The following is a 27,211-nucleotide window of genomic DNA, read 5'->3' as shown; positions in this document are numbered from 1 at the left end:
TGGGCTGAGCTTTGTAAGGCTGGCAGATTTGGTTGGGAGGAAGGCACTGTGGGCAAAGTCACACAGTGAAGGCTTCCGTGTCAGAGAATGCTGGCTGTCGTTTGTTCAGCTAGAGAATATTATTTATGTAAATATTATGAAAGAAAAGCCTAGAAAACTAGGTGCTCAGGCTTATGGGAAGGACTTCAGTGCCAGCCTAAGGAATCTGGATGGCTGTAGCATGCTGTAAACCCCATCAGTCTCCAGCACAGGGGATTGTCTGTGCTAGGGCAGCTGGGGCCTTCCTCCCAGTCTCCGCTCTCTGAGCTCGTCATAATGGAGCCCTCATTGCCTACTGTGGGGCAGGCTAGCCGTGCAACAGGGGGAGCCAGCTGGAGCAAGAGTGAGGTTGAGACGTGCTCAGACCCCCAACATCTCATCTCAACACTGGCGGGACTGCTCTGGGCCTGTGTGTCCAGGTGCAAGGTAGCCTTGTGACACCCCCCCCCAACCTTCTGCCACTCTTGAGGTAGTCATATAGCCTGGTGGCTAGGTTTCAGGTTAAAACTTTCTATTTCCTTATAAGGATGTGTTCAGTTAGCACTTGGAATTCCTCTTCATGCAAATGAAGCATTCCTAGCACTTCAGCCCCAGCCAATGACGCACTCACCCCAAAACACTTACTCACTTCCCCAAGGTTTATTTAGCCCTTACCCCCAATAAAGAGAGCAGTTTCATGGAAAACCCATCCCAGAGAAGGCCATCTCATTGCCAGCCAAGATCCTACATAACCCACCTGCCCACCTGCCCTTCATTCCTTCTAGTTCAGCTGGGTATGCAACTATGTCGGGACATCCTGAGGGCAGAAGAGGACCTAGACCGCCAACCTACGTCATTGTAACACGGTATAGGCCAGAGAGAGTCGTCAGTACTTACAGATTTCCATTCAGTGGCACCTTGCCACTTCCGCTCACATCTTATTAGTCAAAGTTAGTTCTGTGGTCACAGGGAGGGGAAGGGAAGATGACTCTCATCACAGGCCTGGAGGGAAAGAACTGAACGTTGCTGAGGACCATGGATTGCCACAATAGGGAGACACAGGTGTGCTGAGGAGCTTTTGTTTGGGGCAGTGACGTGCTTCTCTGAGTTTCTTATTTCTCGTACTCACGATTTGGCTGAAATGGTCCATTCTGTGTTGGTCTCCCAGGGACCAGGTCTTCTTCATCTTTTCTTTTCAGTGGTGCACACATCGAGTGTCTAGGCTGGATGTGTTAGGTAGACACGCGTGTTATCTTTTGAAGGATGGACTGAAGAGAGGATAGATTGGAGCTTGGGAAGAGCAATTATTAGATGTGTCCCAGTTAACTTTGAAGAAAGAAACACACTGACTTCTGAGTTATTTGGGCCTTTTTGTGGGGGAGCATTTTGTCATTGTTAGTGTGCATGATGCTTAGTGTTAATAATTCGAAATAAGGCAAAAATACTCACCAGACAGAGGACAGTCTGTTCCTCTTGCCAAATCTTTAAGCTTTGTGAATATATGTGGGTCTGTGCACATTGTGTGTGTCCAAGGGGACACACATGTGCCACAGATCATGTGTGAAGATCAGAGGACAATCAAGAGTGTCTGACCTCACCTTTCCCCTTCAGACAGGGTCTCTTGTTGTTTGCTAGTGCATATGCCAGGGTAATTGGTCCTTCAGCTTCCAGGGAGTGTCTGCCTCCTAAGTCCTCATCAGAGTTCTGGGATTACAAATGCCTGCTATTGAATCGGGTGCTAAGTGAGCTCTGCCCCTCAGGCTTGCCTGGCTTACTTTACTGCGCCATCTCTCTAGCTCATCGCACTCTTCAGTAAACCTACATTCAGTCTCCCCATGGAGTGAGTCATCCCAGGGCTGCTCCAATGCTTTTGAATTTTTGTTAGAACTCAGGTCTTTTTGCTACCTCCTGGTCTGATGAGCACCCAGGTCTGGTTGCTTTCCTTCCACGGAGACATGGGCATCATTGGCAATGACAACCAAGGAGATCAAAGTGTCTTAAAAACTGCTTGCTGAGGACAGCTGACAGCTTGGCTAGATTGTGGCTGGATTAGAGTCTCCAAGGTAATTAGTTAGTTCTCTCATTTTTCCACCCAGGAGAGGTAGGGGCTCCTGAACAGGGCCAGAGGGAAACAGGAGGTATGTTCTCCTTTGTCACACACAAAGGGTAACTTGTCTTCAGCCCTCTTGGGCCCTCTGTGTTGCAGTCTGGGTCACTGCTTCACCACAGCACAAGAAGTGTTTGAATTTTTCTGTGTGGCAAGGGAACAGTACAATTCGGTGTCGGGAGTCTTGATGCAGTGGTGGGGCTGAACAAAAGAGTAGATGGTGAGGAAGGGGCAAAAGGAAAGGGAACGGAGGGCAGCTAAGAGCCTAGTTCAACCTAGTGGGACAAGGTGACAGCCCAAGACATGATGAGAGCCTTGAACCAAGTCCACTGAGATATTTAAATTAGCTAATGCAGACAAAGTGCTTAGCAAAGTACCTGCTCTACAGTAAATGCTCTGGTACATTAGCTGTTATTACTGCTATTTTTGTTATGTGATTTGCACACACCCATTTGGCCATATGACTAGCAAGAAAGTATGAGTTGAAGTCTTAGTTTCTCATTTTAAGGGAGAAGGTGTTTATTTCTGTTTACATTTTAAAAGATTTATTTATTTATTTAATGGATAGGAATGTTCTATCTGCATGTACACCTGCATGCCAGAAGAGGGCATCAGATCACTTATAGATGGTTGTGAGACACCATGTGGTACTGGGAATTGAACTCGGGATCTCTGGAAGAGTAGACAGTGCTCTTAACTGCTAAGCCACCTCTCCAGCCCCTCCGTTTACATTTTAAGAAAGGCTACAGACCATCCTGGTGGTAAAGGTGAGGCAGCTGGTCCCACTGCCTCAGCAGTCAGGAGGCAGAGCGGCGCTGACTCTTTGCCGAATATCTAAGTGTGCTCAGTGTTAAGGTATATCAATCAATAGTCGGTCCTGTAGAAATCCAGAGAAGTGGACTGGGGATGTCGCCTACTTGTTTGGAAGTTTATAAATGGGTTGGCGAGTCAGAGAGGGCATCAAGGAAGAAGTGAGACGTGAAGGATGGAGTTTGGAGAGCCTGTTTCAGGTGAGGGGAACAGAGTGAGCTGAATCCCCCAGGAGAAACAGTGCTTTAAACCTTGTAGGTGAAGATTTTGTCCAACAGTCCTGACGACGGGCAGAATGGATCCGTCAGCCTCACTCAGTACTATGCTCGCTCCTAACCTTGCTGGAGCTGGCAGCTGTGTGCGTGCGGGCACGCGTCTCTTCCTACATACTGATATTTTAGAACTTGTCAAGACTAGAGATGACTCCTTAGATAACTTATCTGATGCACTAAGACACTCATTTCAGGAAGCCAGGAGGTTGGTGGAGGTGTCTCATTGCCCTTTTATCTCTTCCCCAATCCAGTGCTAAGAGGCAGTAAGGTCTTGCCTGGACTTGTCCAGGCTTCTCTCAAAGGTGGTGTTTTTTCAACTGTTTGGACAGTGTGGGACCCCTGAAGGCAAATCCAGACAGGTTCTCTCGCAGTGGCAGCCAAGCACGTCAGCATTGGTACTGTGGGTGATGATGATGGTGTGGATGGGAAAGGGTACTGGGACCCCTCTTGTAACCTTCCCTGGTCAACAAATCACAACTCTCCTAACTCATTTGGAGGGCTCAGTAGGAGCACAGATCAAGCCAGCTCAATTTCTACATCAAGGTGCCAAGGAGGGGCTCAGTCACGGTTGCCTTTTCCTGTTCTCAGAAGTGTTTCTTCAGGCAAAGGGGGCAGCTATTGGTTTAATTGACTTAAGAACCATAAATATTTAAGACGGTTTGCTCACATAGGGGCAAAGGTGGTTCTCAGGTGTCAGGTGTGTGTGTGAATACAGGTGCGTATTTGTGCACACACACGTGTGTGTCTGTGTATGTTTATGATGTGTTTGCATGTGTGTGCACATCTGTGCAAGGTGCTGGGGTTGGGTGCGTATCAAAAGGGTCTTGACCATGTCCTGGAAGCTTGAGTAGAGTGGCTCCGGAGGGGTATCTCTGTCAGAGGACTTACCAGTGGTGACCTCCACTTGTGAGTTTTTTATTTTTCAGTCATGACTGAGCTTTGAGTACGATTTTATTCATCTGACCCTTCAACTAATTTTTTTTCTGCTGGATACTGGGCTTAACTGTTACCAAGGCAGCCTGGTGCCTGCTGCTGGTTGAGCTTATGTTCCAGTAGGGTAACCCTGCACACATGTGTAATCCTAGCTACTTGAAGGATGAAAATGGGGTTTGGGGAGACTCTCACGCTTGAAGCCAGCCTAAGGAACACAACAAGATCCTATCTTACAAAGAAACAAAAGAAAACAAAGCATAAGCACCCCCCATCCCCATCCCCACCTCACTTGTTAAACTATGGAGAGAAGACCCGTTTACAAAACACCTAAGTGTATTGACAACAAAAAATTCAAAGCCGTTGGGCTGCAAAAGTTCTACAAGGAAGGCAGTTAAAACTATAAAGCTGGTTTAGCAATATTACAGGGAGATAACGACTATTAATAAGATAAAATAGACATCAAAAGAAAGCAAGCCCAGCTCAGGAGCTCTCCACATTCTTATTGAGTAATAAAAGGAGCAGTTGATGAGAAAATACAACAATCCTGAACCTTTTGGATAGGGAAAGAAAAAACTGACATAATTACAGAAAGAAGTAGGTAATTAAGCCACATCAAAACCAAAACAAAACAAAAACAAAAAACAAACAAACAAAACAACAACAACAAAAACCCACTAAGCTTGTAACCAGTTGAATAAACAAACAGTGTGATATGACCCAGCTGTTGACCATATCCCTTGAAACCTACTCTTTTGTCTAGATCTTTGGTTGTTAGAGATAATGCATTTCCTAATTAAATTCTTTTTCTAATTTTCATTTAAGTGTACTTACTTATATTTAAGTGGCCATAAGCCAACCACGGGGATGGGGGAGAGCTGGCTTCCATGTTGGCAACAGAGTTATAGGCCACTTAAATAAAAGCTAAGTACACTCAAATAAAAATTTTAAAAAAGGTTAATTAGGTGCCGGGAACCAAACGTGGGTCCTCTGGAAGATCAGAGAGTACTCTTAACCACTGGGCCATCTTTCCAGCCCCCAAATGTTAAGGTTCGTTTGTCGTGAAGTCTTTGACATTTGCAGTATCCTAACCCATGCCCTGTTAGATGCGTTTGCAAACTAACTACTTCCAATTTGAATTTCAGTGGCCTTCTCTTTGCCGTGCAGAATAAGAGACACAGCCTCTCTGATGATTTCTCTGGACCAAGGATATAGAGGCAGTTTGGGGGCTCTCCTAATCTCTGTTCATGAGCCTCCCAGGAAGCCCTGTTTGGCAGATCTCAGTTGCATTTTTCTGTCTCGGCCAAGTATAAAGTCTTGTCTCTCTCTCCTGCTTTAGTCCCTTGACCGCCACATCGAGGGGGAGGGACCTGTGGTCCTTTCCATCAATTTCCTGCTTCGGCTCCCTGTTTCTTTTTCTCTGTTAGCACCGAGGAGTTTATTCTCCCTCCTGCTTGCCTATGTGCACTCATTTATCCAGTTATATTTTATCTGGCATTCCTCTGTATAGAAGACAGAGAGAGAGAGAGAGAGAGAGAGAGGGCAATAGAGAGAGAGAGAGAGCTAAATCAACCCAGTCTGCCTTGTTGCCAGTTGCTCCCATGTTTTTCATTTTTTTTTAAGCTAGAGGACCTCAATCCTGGGACCTCAATATTGAGGTTTTGCTGCAGGAAGTAGGAGCTATGCAAGCTTTTGCTGACAGATGGGTCTGCAGCACAGAGCTTCACCCAGGACTCAGGGTATATATTTTCTACTGGATGCAGACTGAGGACCTAGCAGTTGTGTGCTAATAAGTTAAACACAGGCGTGTGTCAACAGCGATTTTATGAACAGCCTGGTGAACAGCCATGGTAATGGTGAACAAAAGCCTATGGTGAGTTAAGGGAGGATATCCTACTTTTGTTTACTATAATGGCAGCTACTATTACTTATCAAAAGAAACACATTATTGTGTCTGACCCAACTGGCTTAGGTCAGTTACTGACAGTCACGTAGTTTGAGGTGCTAATTATTGGCTGACTCTAAAGTTTAAGGGAGGTAATAGAGAAAGTGATGTATGAGCTTGGAAGTCAGCTAGTACTACATGAATTCAGGACCATGGGAATGCATGAAATCACCGAGAGGACCGATGGAGGGTTGTGACAAAAGCACATTAAAGAAGGAGGGTTTATTTTTAGCTCACGGTTCAAGGGTACAGTCTGTTGTGGTTGGTAAATCCAGGTGGCGGGAGCAGAAGGCAGCTATTCACCTTGCATCTACAGTCAGAAGCCGAGAGTGAGAAAGGCTTATGCTCAATTCTCGGTTTTCTTTTTATGATGTCTGAGACCTCAGCCTAAGGACCTGTGCCACCCGCATTGAAGGTGGGTCTTCTGACCTCAATGAACCCAGGATCTAGATAATTCCTCACTGGGATTCCTGGAGGCTAACCTAGATGGTTCTAGATCCTGCCACTCAGTATTAAGTACCACAGAGTGGATGGGACCCCGTGAGTCACTGGAGGGATCCACTGCAGTTTAGGAGCACAGTTGGAGTTATTGTTGTCAACTGCTGATTCCCAAGCTAAGGGAATCATGGAAGGACAGCAGGTTGTGTTCTGCTCAAAGATTCCTGATTCAAAAAAGAGAAATATTTCCCACCAAATACTCACTGTTTTCTGACTCTCAGTATGCCTGTAAGCTCAGTAAGACATTAAGCTGGTCAATTCATTCCAGAAAACCCAATAGTAAGCTTATCCACATGGACCAGGAAAAGGGCATCAGTTGCCAGGGACTGGCTTTAATTTTTTGCAGCTGGATACATACATAATTTTGAATGCATAGTTCAAGAGAAGCAAGCTGGAGGGGCTGTGCTGTGCTTCTGGCCAGCGGGACGTCTTCCTGGCTATTTAGGTAGAACAAGAGATGTAGAATTAGTTTTTAAGTGTGCTTTTATGACTTTCCCCATCCACAAGGTGACATCACTGACTGAAATTCAAGTACCAGCTTTATGCCAAAACATGAAAATAAACGAGAAGTGCCTTTTAAGAGCTCAGAGTCCAGTGGGGAGACAGATACCTACTCCGTGAAGGAAAAGAAGAGAAACTTTTGGTTTCAATGTGTGCAGAGGGTTCAGGATGCCCAGAGGATGCAATTGGAAGACTCAGACTTAACTGTGACTGGCATCTACTGACTAATGAGTAGAGGCTGGGGGAAGGGGACGAAGGCATGCCTTGTGCTGGCCTGGCAGTGAGAATGCTCAAGCCAGCAGCTTCAAGGCTAATTAAGTGAAAAATGATGCAATTGATTTATTTGCTTCCAGCCAAATAGAACTTGGTCAGCATGGAAAACCAATGAGTTTAACATTTCTCTGCTCTGAGCCTGTAAGATGACTTCAGCATCTTTCCTCAACTATGCGTTCTGATGGTGAAACACAATATTATTTAAATATTTAAAAGGCATCACTTCAACTAGGGAAATGGGATTTCATGCACCAAAAGAATGCGATGGTCACATTTGGCTGTGTGAAGCATAGAAATATTTGAAAGCTGATATGATATCGTGGACAATGGGGTGGGGAGAATTTGTTTAGATAGTTCATTTGTTTAGATAGTTCATCTTGATCATGCTGTAGTAAATAAATTAGATGGGATAAAACAAGAGGCTGGGCACACAGGAAGAGCCCATTAAAACTGTTCAGGCAATACAAATAAATAAATAAATAAATAAATAAATAAATAAAATAACAAATACATAAATACATAAAATAAAATAAAAAGAGGCGAGGGAGAAATGTCTTTGAGGATATGGATCTCTTTTTGGCAAGGCTGCATTTTGGAAGTTCAATCCAACTATTTCGTATAAGGTTCAAATCTTCTGTTGTTTTGAGACAAGGTCTCTCTATGAGGCCTTGGCTGTCTTAGAACTTGCTGTGTGTAAAAGGCTGGCCTTGAACTCACAGAGGTCTGCCTGTCTTGGCCTCTTGAGTGCTGGAACTGAAGTTGTTCCCACCATGCCTGGCTTGTATGGTTCAAATCTTTGACTCACGTAGTTTTCTTTGTTCACGGTACTCAACCAGATTATTACTGAAGCCTGCTACTTTTCCCCAAGTTGATTTATTTTTAATTTTTGTGAGTGTATAATTGTGTGTGTGTGTGTGTGTGTGTGTGTGTGTGTGTGTGCATTCTTGTATTTGAGTTCGGGAGAGCCGGTATTCCATCACAAACACATAGAAGTCAGAAGGCAATCTGAAGTTTTGGCTTTCGTCTTCTTCCCTGTTTGAGACAGGTTTCTTGGTTCCTTGCTGCATATGCCAGGCTAGCTGGCTTGCAAGTCTCTGGTATCCTGCATCCTCTTCTCAGTTGCAGGGGCACTGAGGTTATAGATGTGTTCTCGGAGATTTAGATTTAGTTCTCATGCTTGTGGAGCAAGCATTTTGCCCACCAAGATGAGATATCTCCCCAGTTCCCAAATCCTGCCTCCTAATGCACCTAAATTTAACAACAAGAAGAATTGTTTTTGAATGGCAGTAACGTGATGTATGTGTGTATGTATGTATACATGTGTGTATGTATGTATACATGTGTGTATGTATGTATACATGTGTGTATGTATGTATGTTTGTGTGTGTATGCATACATGCTCGGTTTTTGGAGTTACCTCTGAGAATCTTTGGCCTCATATGATGTAGTGGAGACAGACAGGTATGTGAGCCATAATCTCATGTACAAGCAACATGGCTATGTTAAGTCATAGGCTCTGGGAGCAAATGAAGAGGCCAGGGCTAACTTTTCAGGAAGTCAGGCAAAGAATCCATCATCTCCGAATGCAAAAGGAAGCAAGGAGGAGTATACGGGAGGGCGTAGAGGGAAGAAAGGGAGGAGAAAATGATTTAATTGTGTTATCATCTCAAAAATATCATGATCGTGAAGGTTGAATAGTAGGGTCTTATTTACATTTTAAATTATTTACTAATGTGTTTATTTGTGTGTGCTCATGTGTATGTGGGTGCACATGTGGTGGTGAAAGAACAATTTGTGGTGTCAGACTTCTGCTACCACGTGGTTCCCGGGAGCTGAATTCATGTTCCAGGCTGGCCTCGAACTCACAGCGATCTGCTTGCCTCTTCCTCCCTGGCCGTGCTCTTAGCCTTTTCAGCCAGCACCGTTACCTGGTGAGCGATCTTGCTAATTCAAGCTGTAGCTTCCTAAATGATAAATCAGAAACGAGGAGAGAATTAGAGGGAACAGTACCAACAAAGGCACAGAGGTACAGTAGCATGGAATGTGCCCGGGGTACGTGGTGCGGGGGTAGAAGTGTGGACTACTTAGTCTGTGCTCAGATTCTGGATCTTTCCACTCTAGGAGCTTGGGCAAGCTATTTAGTTTCCCATCCCTTAGTTTCCTCATCTGTTAAACATGCTTATTGATGGCATATATCTCATAGGATTGTTATGAGGATCGATGAATGTGCTTGTAAGCTACTTAAAACAGTGCCCGGAACTTGATAATTTCTTAGTCAATACAATTATCATTTGACCAAATATTTGGGACTTGAAAAAAAAAAGACTAGGAACGAATGGAGAATGTGGGTATCATTTTTTTATTATTGCTTTTCCTTTAAAATATTCATAGGTATCAAATAACATTGGGAGAGAGGGCTCTGAGGATCAGGTAGTGATTTAGTAAAATGTAGACATTAAATTAACCAGGACTTGGGAGAGGGAATTGGAGCTCCAGGACAAATAGTGAAAGCTGGGCTTTAATCCTGGGCAACCCAGTCCAACCCCCGGAGCAAATGAACTAATTACCCACAAATCTTCACATTTCAACAGTTGGATTCAAACCACACATTTCTCTATGGAGTCGTTTCTCACTCTCGCTGATTTTAGGGCCAAGGCTTGTCTCATAAATTGGAGGAAACAATGAAATGTGGGCTCCCAGTGTGGCCCCTGTGTAGGAAGAGAACCAGGCATGGGTTCACTGAGCTTTCCTTTCAGCCGTGAGCTAATGGTCCTTTCTGTCCCTAAGTCAGATGCAATGCCCTTGTGCTGGAGAAATGATGGCCCAGTTGAGACTCCAAGTCTCTCTGTGATGGAAAATACGGAAATGTACTGAGGTTATTCACCCATTTACCTCATCTAAAAATCTCTCAGTTCTGTTGTGTGGGAAGGGTGAAGGGATGACCATTTGGGGACTTCTTGATCCCTAACAAGTACCAGGGACCAGTGGGAGCTTCTCTATGTCCTCATCATTCCCATCATCTCCATCACTCCGTGCTGGTCAAGTCTGCATTGCTAGTGAGGGGCGTTTCCCCATGATCGTTGCTCTGCCGGGTCTTTGGGAACAGGAGAGTCTTGTTGACTCAAACAAATCATGAATCACAGAATGATAAAACGTGTTGAACACCTACTCTGCGCTGTATTCCCAGTTAGACCGTGGAAAGAATAATAGAAGCTACCAACTTACTGACTCTACACATACATAAATGTGTGCATGTGCAAATGTGTATTTATTTTTATATTTTTGGTTTTTTGATACAATCTTATTAGTTTAGGTTGACCTTGATTTCGCTCTGTAGCTGAGGCTGACCTTGAATTTCTGATTCTCCTGCTTCTATCTCCCAAGTGCTAAAATTACAGGTGTGGACTATTGCATCTGGCTTTGCTTATTTAACCTTCACACCTAATGGACAGAATACTAAATTATTGTGTCCAATGTGCTTATAAAGAAAGTGAAGCTCAAGAGAGTTTCAAATATTGAGGGCATTTAACTAGGGAGAGGCAGTGTAGGACCTGAGCCCTGTAATAATAAACTATAAACATAGGGGGATTAAGATGACCAGAACTTTGGTCTTAGACTTCTAATGTCTGTGAGGAAATAGGTTTATTTGTTTTAAGTCATCCAGTCTCTAGCACTTGGTCATGGTGGCCTGAGAAAGTAACTACAATAAGCAAGGCCCTCTGCACAGGATCTGAGTGCCCAGGGGAAGGTTTTGCAAAAATCTAAACTCATTTGTTCGGGGGGGGGGGCTTTGTGAAGCCAAGTGGCAGTGTGCTGGGCTGACACGGACTCTTTCAGCTCCTCCAGCGCTCCCGATGAGGCATTGCCCTTAAACAGCCCAAATTCAAGGAGCACAGAAACATAAGGACTGAAATCTCTCTCTCTCTCTTTATATCTTTCTCTTTCTCTCCCTCCCTCCCTGGCTGTCTGTCTCTCTGCCTGTATCTCCCCTGAGAAACTCCGGCAGGTACCACATTGGCCTTTATCTCTTTACATAATTTCTGTATTTTTTAAGGTGAGGGCTAAGAACAGACTCAGAAAGTCCAGGTGTTCCCTCTGGTAGCTTCTCATCTCTCCTGAAGGGAGATGGTCTCCTCAGAGGCTGGGAAACTGATCTTCTTACTTCTCTCGTGGGGAGGGCTGCTGAGCAGTCTTACCATTGGCATTAGAGCTTGGAGTTAGGCTTTGAGGTAGCACCACATTTCTAACATGCTTCTTCTTCCCCACTAGAATAAGAACAGAGGAGGCCTGGATTTGATCTACATAGAATGTGGTTTTGGAACACACACAAAAGACAGAAACAAGGACCAACCACACTGTTCAGGGAGACATTTGTATGGACTCCTGATGGTCACAAAATGACAAGAGTTGGGAGTACAATATTATAAGTACACGTGGTTATATATGATAAAGACGAGAAACGGATGTTTTCTGAGTGGCCCAGTGAGATTTTGCATGGGTTGTTCACAGGGGCACGAAACTCTGTTTATCCATGGTGTCTTGGCAGCAATTGAGAATGTGTAGGAGGTGGGGGAAGGGTGTGTTTCACAACGTTCACCTAACTGAGGGGGCTTTAGACAGGTGTTCAAGGACAAAGAGAGAGAGAGAGAGGAAAAAACCCAACAGTCTATCAGGTTTTTAGCTATGGACAAAGAGTCTGACATTAAAAACAAAAACAGAACAGGTAGTGGAGAGGGGCCAGTTATTAAAGGGGGGAAATAGGGAGACATGACAAAAACAATACACATGGCTGTAGTTGTGAACCCAGAAACACGGAGGGGGGAAAAAGGTAAGGAAACGCTAATGTTTTTACACAAAGTGATAGGGCAGGAGAGCCCCTGAGATGGAGCAGGAAGAACCTGGAGGAAGGAGTGTGCGGTGAAGGCAGGAGGAGCCCACTGGAGAGAACCAGCCACTCAGAGGGGCTCTGGATGTAGATAGTTGCTTGTTCGTTCATGTGCTTCTTTAGTGTTCTGGTTAGTTTTTGTCGACTTGACACAACTTGGGGAGTGAGAACCTCCGCCGAGGGCCTGCCTCCATCAAACTGGCCTGGGGTGAATGCCTCTGGGGGCATTTTTTTTTTTTTAAATTAATGATTGATGTGGAAAATCCCAGTCCAGTGCAGGCAGTGCACCCCTAAGCAGGTAGGCCTGGGGTGTGTAATAGAGATAGCTAGGTAAGCCTCGGGGAGCAGAGCAGTAAGCAGCATTCCTTCAGTTCTCTGCTTCAGTTCCTGCCTCCGGGTTCCTGTCTTGGTATTCCACAACTATGGAATCCAACACAGAAGCCAGGTAACACCTTTTCTCTCTAAGTTACATTCAATCAGTGTTTGTCACAGCAACGGAAACCGAGGTAATCCAGAAATGTATTTATTTATTTGTTTAAACAGGATCTCCTGTAGCCCAGATTAGCATCTAGAGCTCTGGGTAGCCAAGGTGACTTTAGACCCCTGGATCCTCTTGCCCCCTCTTCACAAATACTGCCAAGTGTGTACCACCATTGCTGCTTTGTGGTATGCCGGGGGATTGAACTGAGAGCTTTGAGCATGCATGCTTGGCAAGCACCGGAGTGACTGATCACCAGCCCATAGTTTAGATGTTCAAAGGCCATGAGGAAGAGCTGTAAAGACACCTGACCATCATGGAGAGCTAAGAGGCACGGAGGCACAAAATGCTATCAGAATGTGTGAGTCCCAGATGAACTGCAGCTTGCAAGAATTGTTTTGAACCAAGAGCGAAGAAAGAAATTAGGGTTGAGATTATTTCTGAGGGAAGCTGCAATGAGGATTTGATGATAGGCGCAGGGCTTGGGGCAGATGGGATGGCGGTTAAGACAGCAGTGAGGGCAGTCCTATCTTGCCTCCGTGTTCTCTATCAAACAGGATGACCTTTCAGCTGGAAAGGGTACAGCAAACATGATTAAGAGGGAATTGAAATCCAAGGGATGGGAGGCAGCAGTGCGGAGAGGCGCCTCACGAGTTCAAGCCCAGATGGATTGCGTCCAAGGGTCCTGGGGAAATTGTAGATGTGGTCACAGAAAGGCTACTTCGAACTCAGAAATAGTCACGGAAAGCGAAGGGGCTGCGATGGTGCGTGCTTCCCAAGAGAAGCCAGGCTTCTGAGTCTCGATGACTGACAACACTCCAGAGCCTGTTACTAGAATCAGGCTTAGCATAGGAAATGGTCCTCTCTGGAGCTGTGGCCTGTGACACAAGCTCATTAACAGTAAGGCAGGGTGAGGTAGCACGATGTTAAAAGATTTTGTGTAGCCCAGGCTGGACTCCAATGCATTATGATTATGACTGTGTGAGATTCCCGATTCTCCTGCCTCTGTGTTTTAGAGCTGAATGACATGCCATTTTAAAAAAGAATGTATTTTTAAAATATCTATTTATTAGGTACACAGTGTTCTGCCTGCACGCCAGAAGAGGGCACCAGATCTCATTGTAGACGGTTACGAGCCACTGTGTGGTTGTTGGGAATCAAACTCAGGACCTTTGGAAGGGCAGTCAATGCTCTGAACCTCTGAGCCCCAAGAATGTATTTTCTTAGCCATTGGGCTGTGAATGGGCACTTAGACTGGTTTTATAGCGTGGCTCCTGAGACTGCCGCTGTGGTACACAGAGGGGTGAGGCCAGCTCTGTGGTGCCTGACATAGTTGCCAGCAATTCTTTAGAGCAGCCATTTTGATTTAGATGAGTGGAATCTCCATGCAGTTTTTTTTTTTTTTTTTTTTTTTTTTTTTTTGAGACAGGGTTTCTCTGTGTAGCCTTGGCTGTCCTGGACTCTTTGTAGACCAGGCTGGCCTCGAGTTCACAGAGACCCACCTGTCTCTATCTCCCTGAGTGCTGGGATCACAGGTGTGTGTCACGGTGCCCGGCCTCTATGTAGCTCTGATTTACATTTCCCCGGTGGCTAAAGACGTTGAACACTTTTTGTTTCATGTATTGATTGATCACTTATATTTCTCTTGAGAAGTGCCTGCTGAGATTTGTTCATTTATTGATTGTGTTCTTATTTTTATTCTTTAAAAAAGCCCTTTATGTATTTTAGATTATTCTTCTGTGATAGGAACATATGTCAAAGAATCTATCTCATTCTTTTCTAGTATGAATTTTCAAACTTGGTTGTACATAGCAGCCGCTTTTGTAAAGAAATTTTAGGCATGCGCATGATGCCTGTGACTCTTGACCCCTTATCTTCTCTGTCTGTCTCCCCACTCTCCCCATTTATCTCCCATTCTTGCTTATATGTTCATGCCACATATGTAACTTCTTCATGTCATCTTCATAGAGTCTAGGATCCACACGTGAGAGAAAACAAGCAGGATGTGTTTTTTTTCCCGGCTCCATCTTATTTCAATTACCTGATGACTTCCAGGTGCGAATAATACGTCCTTCATCTTCATGGGTGAATGAAATTCTACAGCATGTATGCAGTATGGGCGCGAACACACACATCTATACGTGTGTTTCATGTTGTAGGTTTGTTTTTTCTTTTTTCTTTTAAGATAGGGTCTCACTATGTAGTCATGGCTAGCCTAGAACGCTCTCTGTGTAGACTAGGCTGGTCTTGAACTCATAGAGAACTGCCTGTCTCTGCCTTCCTAGTGGTGGGATTAACGTCACCATGCCTGACATTATAGCATGGTTTTAAGTCAGATACTGGGATTCCACCAGCACTGTTTTTTTTTCCCCCTTGGGCTTTCTTTGACTATTCTAGGCCCTTGGTACCTCTGTATAAACTCGAGGATGGTTTTCTCGAGCTCTGTGGGGCACATTGTTGGTATTTTGATGAGCTCATTTATTTCCATCTTGGCGAGGCCTGCTTGTTCCTAATTGCTCAAGGTCCTCACCCACAGAATCAATGGACTCCATCACTTCTGGGATGAGACAAGCGCAGGCTAGAGCCCAGCTTCTTAAACCCCCGTGGGGTTGTGTAACTGTGTGTGGGGCTTGGGAAACATTGGTACCAGTAAGAGATCTCTGAAGACACAGCAACTTTCTGGAATTAAAATATTAATTCAAAGCTAAATGTGGGAAGAAGCTGGGGTGTTTTGGCAGCACTTGTCTTTGTTGCGTTGTGACGTCACTGCAGCCTGAGCTCTGAACACACAACACATGCACTTTGCACCGCGCATGACATCATGTCACCTATGAGCGCGGCCTGAAATGCCTTGGCTCAGATTCCAGGCCAAGCGCTGCAGTGTTTTTATGTACACACGAAGTTCTCCGCTCTCATAGAAGCACAGTGGCTTAACTATGGAAAACAAAGACTTTTAATATTTTTTCTGTTTTCTTTCCTCAGCGAGTACTAAATTATTTTGTCTTTGCCTTGCACTGTATTTTATTTAGAGTGATTTTACAAATCATTTGAGTTGTTGACGTGAGCGTCATAGAAAATCATTACAAGTTAATGCTCTGTGTCTCTGAGGCATCAAATATCCTACCAGGATTTTTTTGTTTTTGTTTTTGCTTCTTTCATTATTCATTTAGTAAAATGTTTATTTTATTTAATATATTTATTAATATCATTTGATATTTTATTAATATGTTCTTTATTCTTGAAATTTTATGCATGCATACAATGAAATATGATCTATCTTCTATCTCCACTCCAACTCCCTGCTTATCCTCCTCCCAACTTTATGTCTTAAAAAAAAACCTACTAAATTCAGTTAACAGTGCCTATATATGCACGGGTGTGAGGCTGTCCACCAAAATACGGGAATGGTAACAACAGTCAAGATTTAACTCTTTTTAAAAAAAAGATTAAAAAAAATGTGTATGTGTATGTGCGTGTTTGGGTGTGTGTGTGTGCGTGTGAGTGTGTGCCTGTGGAAGCTGGGGACAAGTTCCAAATGGCTTTGAGTGGCTCAATATAAGTCCTGGGAACTACAACTTGGGTTCCCCTGGAGAATGGCATGCACTGAGCCATTTCTCCAGCCCAAGATTAAATTAAAATTCTTTATGTAAAAATAAACAGTCATTGTCATATTATTACTATGAAACTTGACTTTCGTCTTTAACTTATGGCGAAACATACCTCAACCAAAAATAATTTTAAAATACATCTCCTTTTAAAGATGTATTTATTATATATAGTATTCTGCCTGCATGCATGTCTGTGCCAGAAGAGGGCAACAGATCTCATGACAGATGGTTGTGAGCCACCGTGTGGTTGCTGGGACTTGAACTCAGGACCTCTGGAAGAGCAGCCTGTGCCCTTACTCTCGGAGTCACTCTCTAGCCCTATTTATGATTTTTTTAACCAATAAAAATTTTATTTGTGCTCCTGTTTTATATACCAAGATGTCTGTGGTTGACAAAGAAAATTATTGGACAAAAATGGTTGTGACAGAAAAAGTTTAAGGAGCCCTGGCTGGAAAAGGGGGCCACAGGAGACACAGTAGTTTGGAAACTGATGTGCAAGCAAAAGACTAACAAATTGCACTGGAGCCCAGAGCAAAAGTCTGGCCTTTTCGTATTTATATACAATTTGGGTAACTTGGATTCAAACACATTTTCTTTCTTTCTTTCTTTCTCTCTCTCTTCCTTCCTTCCTTCCTTCCTTCCTTCCTTCCTTCCTTCCTTCCTTCCTTCCTTCCTTTCTCTCTTTTCTTTTTAAGCTCAGAGTATCAGAGTTTCTCAAGCAGTCAGCTCTCCTTAGGAGAACGGATTACTCTGAGGTTATGTTCTTGTGGCTGCCATGTGTCATAACCGGTTATGGGTGGGAGCCTCCTGTACGTGCCTCAGGTTGGAATGTAGCTCCATCTTTCCTGCCTCCAGGAACCCGGCTAACCTTTCTGAGTCCTTGCTTCCTCAGTTGCCGACCCTGGCTCCCTTAGCTGGCTGCAGCCTGCCCACATAGCTGCTGTGGCTGCCATGTGAACCACACGTAACCTCCACTTAGGGGCCCCCAGCTGTTGGCTGACTTTTACTCTGTTATCTGCTCTATGGAAGGTGTCCTGCACCACTCACCCTGTTGGCTGGACAGCTCGTTCTTCTAGATCAGTCCGGTGAGACTTGATCACCTCGCCTAACCTGACACTTTGGTTGTGACCTCCCGCCCTAAGCTATCTTATCCGTAAGCCCAGGGTCATCACTGGCGCCTGCGATCCAGGCTTTCTGCGCGTTCTGCCCCATACTTTTGAGGGGAGGGCATTCTAATGGCTCACAGGATTGTCTCAGGGGTTAAATGTTATTTCTTGGGGGACGGGCCCTGCGTTTCGCTTGATATAGACCGGGCGCTAAAGAGGATAGCTGCCATTTTCTCGAGGCACGTTTATTTTAAAGGGGCATCTCAAAGTTTTTATTTATAATTTGACATTTCCAGGAAAGCAGAGAGCAGGCAGAGCTGGAGCAGGAACAGGGCCAGAGAAGCACGGTGCCTTTCTTGCTATGGCAGTGAACTTTGTCTTAGAATAGCGACTTGGCTCTCTCCCCGCTTAGTCACTCAATCCACAGTCACCTCCATTAGTCAGTGCTGCTGGCTAATCCTTATCACCAGTATGATTCCTTTTATTTTTAAACCCAAACCTCCTGCCGTTGGAAAACAAAGCCAGGCAAGCAGAGCTTGTGGGAGATGCAAGGACGGGTCCGTCATAAGGGAGGGTTTGAGAGTAAAGCAGGCACTTGGTGGGGGAGGGTGCAGGACATGGATTAGAAGGAAGATGGGCTGAGTGAGGTTTTGCCCTGAAGAAACCAGCAGGGGAACCTGGCTGATAAAGGAAGCTGCACAGCTCTGCTGACTGCCATAGAGGGTCTGCAGAACGGAAGCTGCAGGACGGCAGAGGGCGCTAGGGAGCACAGAGCGTAACACTCAGGGAGATGCTGCAAGCAGGGCTGGACCCGTGGGGAGGAGGCAGCACAGCGCACAGGGATCTTATTTCAGGAGGAGCCAGGTGTTCGGTTTCTTGCTCCGCTTTCACCTTCTTTAAACGCGTAATAATTTGAGGGCTGGGGAGACGGCTCCGTTGGTAAAGTCCTTGCTGCATGAACATGAAGATCCGAGTTCTATCCCCAGCGCTACATAAAAACGTCGGGTGTGGGCTGGAGAGGTGACTCAGTGGTGACAGTCTACACGAGAGCCTCTGGCACACATTCCTTCTGTTCACAGGCATGACCCCCGTACTGTGATCCTTAACAACAAAACGCAAATCCAAGGATAAAATCATTACCGCCCTAGCCTACCGCCCCATGCATATGGAGGTCAGAGAGCAATGTCTTCTTCAACTGTTCTCCACGTTTTATTTTTATTTTTTGAAATGGCCTCCGTCACCGAGCATGGAGATTGTCAGTTCATCTAGACTGGGTGCCTGGTAATCCTCCTGTCTCCACCTCCCCCGTGTCAGCCTGAACACATTAGTTTTACATGATGCTCTAGATGGTCTGATTATTAACGAGGAAGATTTAAAGAAACTCCACCTTACAGTTGGAGATACAGGTGTCCGATGCCATGGAACGTTCTGAGTTATGGTGCCGTTCTCAGGTTCCTGTTACAAGTCACGGGGAACTGCCACGGAGACATTAAAAATGCCACCCTAAGAATCTGCTTTTAAGCATAAATCCAGATTTAAGCAAAACCGAACTGCAAGAAGAAATAAGTATTTTTAGAAAAATTGTTTTTGTAAGGATGGTCTGTTCTAGGTACACTGGAAATTATGTCTTGAGGCAATTTATCACAAGTGTATCCTGGTGTTGTCACAGTCTGTAGAGTGTTCCTGACAGCTCAGGAACAATGGCCCCAGAAGAAAAACACTTTTCAAAATTGGGAGGTGCCCGGGATCCTTTGTGATCTCTCATTTGCCGACGTGGAGTTGTCGCTTGCAGCTTACACTTGTGTCACTTGGAAATGGACTTGTTCCAATTCACGGAAAAACGCTCTCTCCCATTAGCCATCGGGAAATCAGAGCCACAGTGAAAGGTTTCCTTGTACTAATTAGAAGAGCTGTTTGCAACAGATAAGTAATAGAGGTGCCAGCCAGGATGTGGAGAATAGAGCATCTTCTTTAAAACCTGCATCATCTATCTATCTATCTATCTATCTATCTATCTATCTATCTATCTATCTATCTATCTATCTGTGTGTAGGTGTGTATGTACGCGTGATGTACTATTGAACACATGTGGAAGTCAGGGGGAAAATATTTTTCTTCTCCTGTTATGTGGGTCATGTCATCAGGTTTGGTGGCCAGTGCCTGTCCGTAGTCATCTTGACAGCCTCTAGAACATAGGGAATCTCATGCACCGTTGGTGGGGCTGTGAATTAATATAGCAATTATGGAGGAACGGAATGGAGAGTCCTCAAAACGTAAAGCTAGATCTACTGTATGACCCAGTGAGCCCACTCCGGTTTGTAGCCAAAGGAACTTAAACCAGCACATTAAAGAGACGAGGGTGCGGCCATGTTTATTTGCTGCACTGTTTGTAGCAGGGGAGCCTCGGGTTAACCCAGGTTCTCCTCAGTGGTATCCGAAGGGGATGTGAAGGGAGGGAGGCTTGGAGAGGGCCAGTGACTTAAGTTCTGGCATTGTATACTACCGTGGCACACCTGCCGTTGACAATCACCTGGTACATGTCTGACAGAGATAAATTGCAGGAGGAGCTTGAAAGTGCCAAACGCAGAGGGAGGGGGTGAGAGGCGAACACTGATCATTTTGATTCAACCAATACGTATTGTATGTGTGGATCAAGATGCACTTTATTCTGTAAGTATGTACAATTAAAATAAGGGTTGTTGGGGAAAGAGCTCCTTTGCATTTAAAAAAGGAAGTGGAGTCATTCTAAATTTTGATAATTTAGTAACTGAATTTCCAGGAAAGCAAGCCAGAAGAATTTATGATCACGACACTGTCTCATTAAGAAGGTATCAGTTATGATGACACCCATTTTTGTGATTTTATAACTTTATTTACATGTAGGTCAATATCACCTCATCATGCTTTATGGATAGTACAGTAGTTTTTAAGGAAAAAAAAACCCTTTGTATCTCAGAACCTTTAGGCTTGCTTTGTGTGTGTGTGTTTGTGTGCGTGCATACATGTGTGCAGGTTCATGTCTGTGTGTGACAACAGAGGTCACTGCCTGGTTGTCTACAGCTGTTTGCCATCATCTTAGCCTTTGAGACAGGGTCTGTCACTGAGTCTGTGGCTTGTGGCTTTAGCTGTGCTGGCTGGCCAGTAGCCCCAGGCACCCTCCTGTCTCTGCCTCCTTAGGGCTGGGATCAGAGGCTGACACTGCTACTCCCAGGTTATTTTACACAAGCGCTGGGGATCAAACTCTGGTCCTCAAGCACGGCAAGCACTTTACTGGCAGCCATCTCCTCAGCCTCCCCCTGCTTTTTGAATAAGGGCCTGACAGTAACTTCACAAACCACACAGCTAACAGGGCTGTTTCTTAGCTGGACTTGGGGATTCACTGGAGACAAATGCTGGTGTGTATATTTTTAGCTTGCTTTAGAAAGGCCTTGAGTGGATTCTTATAAAAGAGGAAGCTCTCGGCTTCCTCCTCTGGAAGGCGAGCTGCAGGAGCCATGAAGTCATGAGCCAACTCTTTCTGCTGAGTTGTCAGACCTAGCCAAGGGCCTGACACCAGCTCAGTGTGTGAGCGGAGTGGAGAGACAGCAAGCTGCCATCCTGAGCACGGGGAAGGCTGGCTTTCAGAGAGCAGAATGCTAAAGGCACAGAGCCCAAGGCTGAGGGCACAGCCGCTGGGCGAGGTCAGGCCATGCTGACCGAACTCCATGCGGGACTTGGTTGTTCTTGTTCTTGGAACACTAACCCTGGGATGGGGCTAGGGCTCGTAAAATCAGGGTACAGTTAGAGGAGTTTAGGAAATGAATGAAACAAAACCAGACTCATTTTGTTTACATTTGTTAAGATGCTTTAGTTTTACAAAGGGCTTTCATCACCATGTTTACATACATGCACGTAATGTGCTATGTTCAAAATCAGCCCCCTCTATTCATCTCTCTTTCTCACACCCTGTTTTCTTGTTCCCCTTCTTCAGCACCTTAGAAGTCAGCCTTTGGCTTCATGCTCTCAGTGCCTTGGCTCCCACACTTGAAAGAAGAGGTTCAACATTTATCTTTGCTATCTGAGTTATTTCACTTGACCAGATGATCTCCAGCTACATTAATTCTTCAACAAACAACAGAATTTTATTCTTATTCATGGCTAAGTAAAACTCAATTGTCTATGTATTTCTTATTTTCTTTTACATTTTTTTGTGTTAACTTAATTTTTTAAATTAATTTATTCTCTCATATATTAAATCCCTACCAGTTTCCCCCTTTCCTCTCCTTCCTCCTTCCTCACCCTTTACCTCCTCCCTCTTCCCCATCCCCATCCACTCTTTCCATTTCCCATTAGAAAAGGGCAGGCCTCCCAGTGATATCAACCAAACATGGTGTATCAAGCTGTAACAAGGCTAGGCACCTCCTCTCACATTAAGACTGGAGAAGGCAACCCAGTAGGAGGACAGGGGTCCCCAAAAGTAGGTGAAAGTGTCAGAGACAGCTCCCACTCCCTCTGTTAGGAGTGCCACAAAACACCAAGTCACACAACTATAACATACATGCAGAGGGCCTAGATCAGACCCATGCAGGCCCTCTGAATGATACTTCAGTCTCTGTGAGCCCCTGTGAGTCCAGGTTGGTTGATCCCGGTGTGTTTTCTTGTGTTCTTGTGGTGTCCTTGACCCCTCATCTCCCTCTTCAGTGGATTTCCCCAGAGCTCTACCTAATGTGGGTCTCTGCATCTGCTCTCCTCAGTTGGGTACCAATCCATGAGTATAGCAGAATATCATTAGGCATCATTTCATTGACTTTTTTTTCCAACTGTGTTTGGTTCTGTCCTAGGTCTCTGGGCCATCTGGCCTCTGGTTTCTGGTCCTCCAAGCAGCATCAGGTCTGGGCTCCTTCTCGTGGCACTGATCTCAAGCTGGGACACTTGCGCAATTTTTGTGTCACCTTTACTCCAGCACAGGTTTTGTGGCTGGGTTGATGGTCCCAGTTCCTTCACTGGAAGCCATGCCTGGTTCTCGGAGGATGGCCAGTTTAGACTCTGTATGTCCCATTTCTAGGAGTAGATTGTCTTTCCCAATACTCTGTCCCTCCATCCTCCCCCTTTTTGTTTCTGTCTCCATCTACCCCAGTTCACCAGCAATATCTGTTCTATTTCCTCTTCCCTGGGAGAGGGAGATTCATACATCCCACTTCCCGCCACCCCCACCTTGAACTCTCCTTGTTACCCAGCTTCTCTGGGTCTGTGGATTGCAGCACGATTATCCTTTATTTTAACATCCGCTTATAAGTGAGCACATAGCATGTTTCTCTTTCTGGGTCTGTGTTACCTCAGTCAGGATGATTGATTTTCTAGTTCCATCCATTTGCCTGCAAATTTCATGATATCATTGTCTTTAACAGCTGAGTGGTATTCCATCGTGTAAATGCACCACATTTTCCTTATCTGTTCTTCAGCTGAGGGATGTCTCGGTTGTTTCAGTTTCTGGCTATTATGCATAAAGATGCTATGAACAGGGCAGGAACTCAAGGCAGACACTGAAGCAGAGACTATGGAGGAATGCAGCTTATGGCTTCCTCTCAGTGACTTGCTCAGCTTTGTGTCTTTGTTTCTTTCTTTTGGTTTTTCCAGACAGGGTTTCTCTTTGTAGTCTTGGCTGTCCTGAACTCGCTTTGTAGGCCAGGCTGGCCTCGAACTCACATTGATTCGCCTGCCTCTGCCTTGCTGAGTGCTGGGATCAGAGATGTGTGCTACCATGTCTGGTCAATCACCTTGCTTTCTTATGTAACCCAGGACTACCTTCTTAGCAGTGGCACTGCAGGCAATTCTCACCCATCAACCATTAATCAAGGTAGTGAAGCAGAGACACGCCTATCGGTCGGCCTGATGCAGGCAATTCTTTAATTGAGGTTCTTTCTTCCCAGGAGACTCTAGTTGGTGTCAAGCTGACATAAATTAACCACTACACCATCTCACCACAGCATTTGAGAACAACCTTATCTTGGAGCTGATTTCAGGAGGCAACCTTGTGAAAGAAATTGGGGGGTTCCTGAACCGAAAGTCTTAATTTGGTTTAAAAAATCAAAGATTAGGCCAGGGAGATGGCTCAACAGTTGCGAGTACTGGCTGCTGATCCAGCGTATCCAAGTTCAACTCCCACCACTTACTTGGTGGCTCACAACCATTGGTAACTCCAGTTCCAGAGGGTCTGGTGCCCTGTCATACAGACAGACATGTAGCAAAATGCTCATACACATAAAGTAATAAAATAAATGAAAAAAAATTAGATAAAAAATACATGCCAAAATAAGAAGAGCTTTCTTGAGTCTTCGCAATAAGATCCAGGTCAAGGTCACTGAGCACAAAGTCGAAGAAGAAGCCCACAGAATGGCACTGACCTCACCATCGACTCCTGCATGCTTTAGAGCTAGACCAGGGTAGACCCAGGGACTAATTCTGGATGTTTGACGTCATTGGCTGGGCCATACATCCCTCACAGTTGTCCTGGAATTTCGTCCTTCTACTGAGACTGCAAACTGAGGGGCTGACGAAGGGTGATGAATGGATTTCAGGAGTCAGAGACAGATACAAGAAGTACTCAAATCCCTATTGATCTAGCCTGACTTCCAAGTCCCGCTGGCACGATATAATGAAAATAAACTTACAGTATTTTTCAGTCCTTACAGTAATGATTGATTCAGGCCAAAAAAAAAAAAAAAAAACAAATCAGTTGATGTTAAAACCTTAAAGTACAGTTTTGTAGCGGGCAAAACCCATACCCAAGTATCTCCTCACACGTTACGTCTTTAATAAATGGACATTGTATCAGTTTATTAGAGTTTATGTGATCATCTTTCCCCCATTTGCTTTTTTTTTAAGAAAACTTTTTATTGGTTCTTTGTGAATTTCACATCATGCACCCCAATACTCCTCATCTCCCTCTCCCCTCATATCTGCCCTCTACCCTTGCAACCTCTTCTACAACAGAGAGAAAAAAATATTGTTGTGGAAGCTGTAGTGTCCCACAGTGTGTCCCACAGTGTACCCTTTCACCCACACTTCTTTGCTTGCAAATGTTCATTGCGATGACTCAATGGTCTACTATGAGGCCTCTAGCTTCTGCTACTGTACCAATACTGGAACCTCACTGGGACTCCTCTCAGATATCCTGCTGTTGCCCTGCATCATGGAGATCCTGCAGTTTTGGATCTGTAGGACCAGCCCCTTCATGCACTCCAGTTCATTCATGGGGTAGATGTTGGGGTGGACCAATTCAAAGCTCTGGATCTGAAGCTGAGAGGTATCTGAGCTGGTCAGTCCATGAGCTCTTTTGATCTCATACTCTTGGGGCCAGCTCAGTAGCAACTCCCACTAACAGGCCACCACCCTGCTGCCCAGGCTAGGTGCAGGGACTGCTCTCTTGAGTGTTGTGGCTGGTGAGGGACATGGCCGATTCTTCCATTCTCAGGATCCTGGGGCCAGCTCTCCTGCCTGCCATAGATGGTGAGGTAGGAAGGGGAGGAGAGCATTTCTTCTTCATCCGTGCCACTGTCCGGCAGACATGAGACAGGTCACCTATGTTCTCACCATCAGGGCCAGCTCTTTTGTGCCTCCTAGGTGAGGTGCAGAACCTGCTCTCCTAAGTGATGGGCAGGGTCAGCTCTCCTGCTCTCATGACTGCATTGGGGCCAACTCTCTCACCCTTGGTCAGTGCTGAAAAGGGTATCCCACCCTCATCCATGGCATCACACGGGAGACAAGTGGAAGGGCTAGGTCTCCCACACTTGTATCCTGGAGGGCCAGCTCACCCGTGGCTTCTGCTTCAACCCCAACTGGGAGCAAACTGAGTCAGAGCGTAGATCCACAGCTGCTGGCTGGTGGCCCAACAGGTTTTTTTCTGAGGGTAATTTTCCAGGGCAGGAACTGATGGTTACTGACCATGGCTTCCAGTGATAGTTACAAACTGAGGGGCCAGAATTAAACTGCTGGAGGCAGGTCAGTAGCGATAGCTTCCTGGCAGGGGCTTATAGCTACCATGTAAGTGGGAGCTGGGGCTGTTGGCTCCTAGCAGGGGGCTTCCACTGGTTGTGGCAAGCAGGTGCTTACATCTGTTATGGTAAACAAGGTCTAGGGCTGTTGGCTCCTAGCGGAGTCTTCCAAAATACACACACACACACACACACACATATTCGCATACTGGGTGGATGGAGCGAACTCCAGAGAGTGAGGTCCAACTCAATCTTACATACATACATATACATACATCTTGGTGGATGAAACAAACTCTAAAGAGTGAAGTCCAAGCAACCCTACATACATACACCTTGGTGGATGTAAAAAACTCCAGAGACTGAGTTCCAAACCACCTTACATACATATTGATGGATGAAACAAACTCCAAAGAGCAAGTTCCAATTCCACACTTTTATTCCTTTCCCCATGGCTTGTGTATCCCAACAAAATCTTTCAAGCAGTACAAAAATTACAATGTGGTTTTACATTCTATTTTTTTTAATGTGAGCAATTACAATGATTATACTTAAGAAAAACATGTTCCCCAATACTCTCACATGATCAAATATTTTACGTATTGTGGGTAAAAAACAAATATGAAAGACAAGTTACTCCCAAGAACCCATCTACACTCTTAACTAAACAACTTGTTATAGATTAACAAGGTGAGCAAGCAAGGTGATTTCTCAGCCAGCTTCTCTTTACTGGAAGGCTGCAGTTTGCAGTTACAAAGAGAGAATCAATTATCTTAAAAAGTAATCTTATAAAAGTCTTACAAGAATCACAAACCTAAACTTTTATATAAAAAAACAATCAGCCATCTCTACTTTAAATCTTTAAGGTGCGCATCTACTCATTAATAATTTTTTATAAATTACATCAGGAAGCTGAGGGCAAAAACAAGTATAAGGAAATCAATTGTCATCTCAGTCACTCGCCCAGCTTGAGAGTATCACGTCAGCCAGTGCTACCTTGGACTATTGTTTCTGCTCACCAACCTTAAAAAGTCCCAGGCTTTACTCTTAAGAGTGTATTTTTCCAAACTTCAAGATATTCTACATCAAAGCCCCTAGCCAAAACATCTTTACCTGCACCTTGCTAAACAATCTATTTTTCCACATTATTTTTAAAAGTAGTGGCTATTGCTAACAACCTACATCTGTAGGTTCTTTACGAGGGTGATGGTTAAATCATTAATCTGCTCCAGCAATGCCTGAGAGAGATCAAGCATTGTTAATTGTAAGTGCCAGTGATACTGCCCCATGAGGGGCTGGAAGCCTCTTAGAGTTTTCATAAACTCATAGTATGAGGGATGTGGTGACCAAAGGGTAACAAGCAGAGCTGTGCTCCATGACAGCATGAAGTCCTCAGGACACATAGTCTTTGGGATTATACCCCTTCAAGACAAACTCATCGTGATTGTGCTAACCACTGAGCCATACCGCATTCCATGAGTTCTAGAGCTGTTTTGTTCTTCCTTCATGGCTCCCAACATGTGGGGCTGCTCTCCCGAGTTCAGCAGCTGACTAGGGGTTGGTGTCAGCTCTCCTGCTCTCATGTCCCCATGGCCAGCTCTCTCACGATGCCCCGGTGAGGGTAGGGCCAGTTCTACCCAGCCCTCAGACATCAATATGTCCCCAGGCAGCAGTTCAGCCCAGGGACATCTGCCTGGCTTTTGTGTGATCAGACCCCTGCTGCTTCAGGGCTATAGATCCAGCCTTGGCCCCCGGTGGCAGCACAGGCCAGGATCCCACCATGGTCTCTGGTGGTATCACATGCTAC

The sequence above is a fragment of the Meriones unguiculatus genome, chromosome 11, assembly GCF_030254825.1.
Source record: "Meriones unguiculatus strain TT.TT164.6M chromosome 11, Bangor_MerUng_6.1, whole genome shotgun sequence".
Classification (NCBI taxonomy): domain Eukaryota; kingdom Metazoa; phylum Chordata; class Mammalia; order Rodentia; family Muridae; genus Meriones; species Meriones unguiculatus.
The sequence above is the reverse complement of the archived record's forward strand: the minus strand, read 5'-3'. Positions refer to the sequence as shown.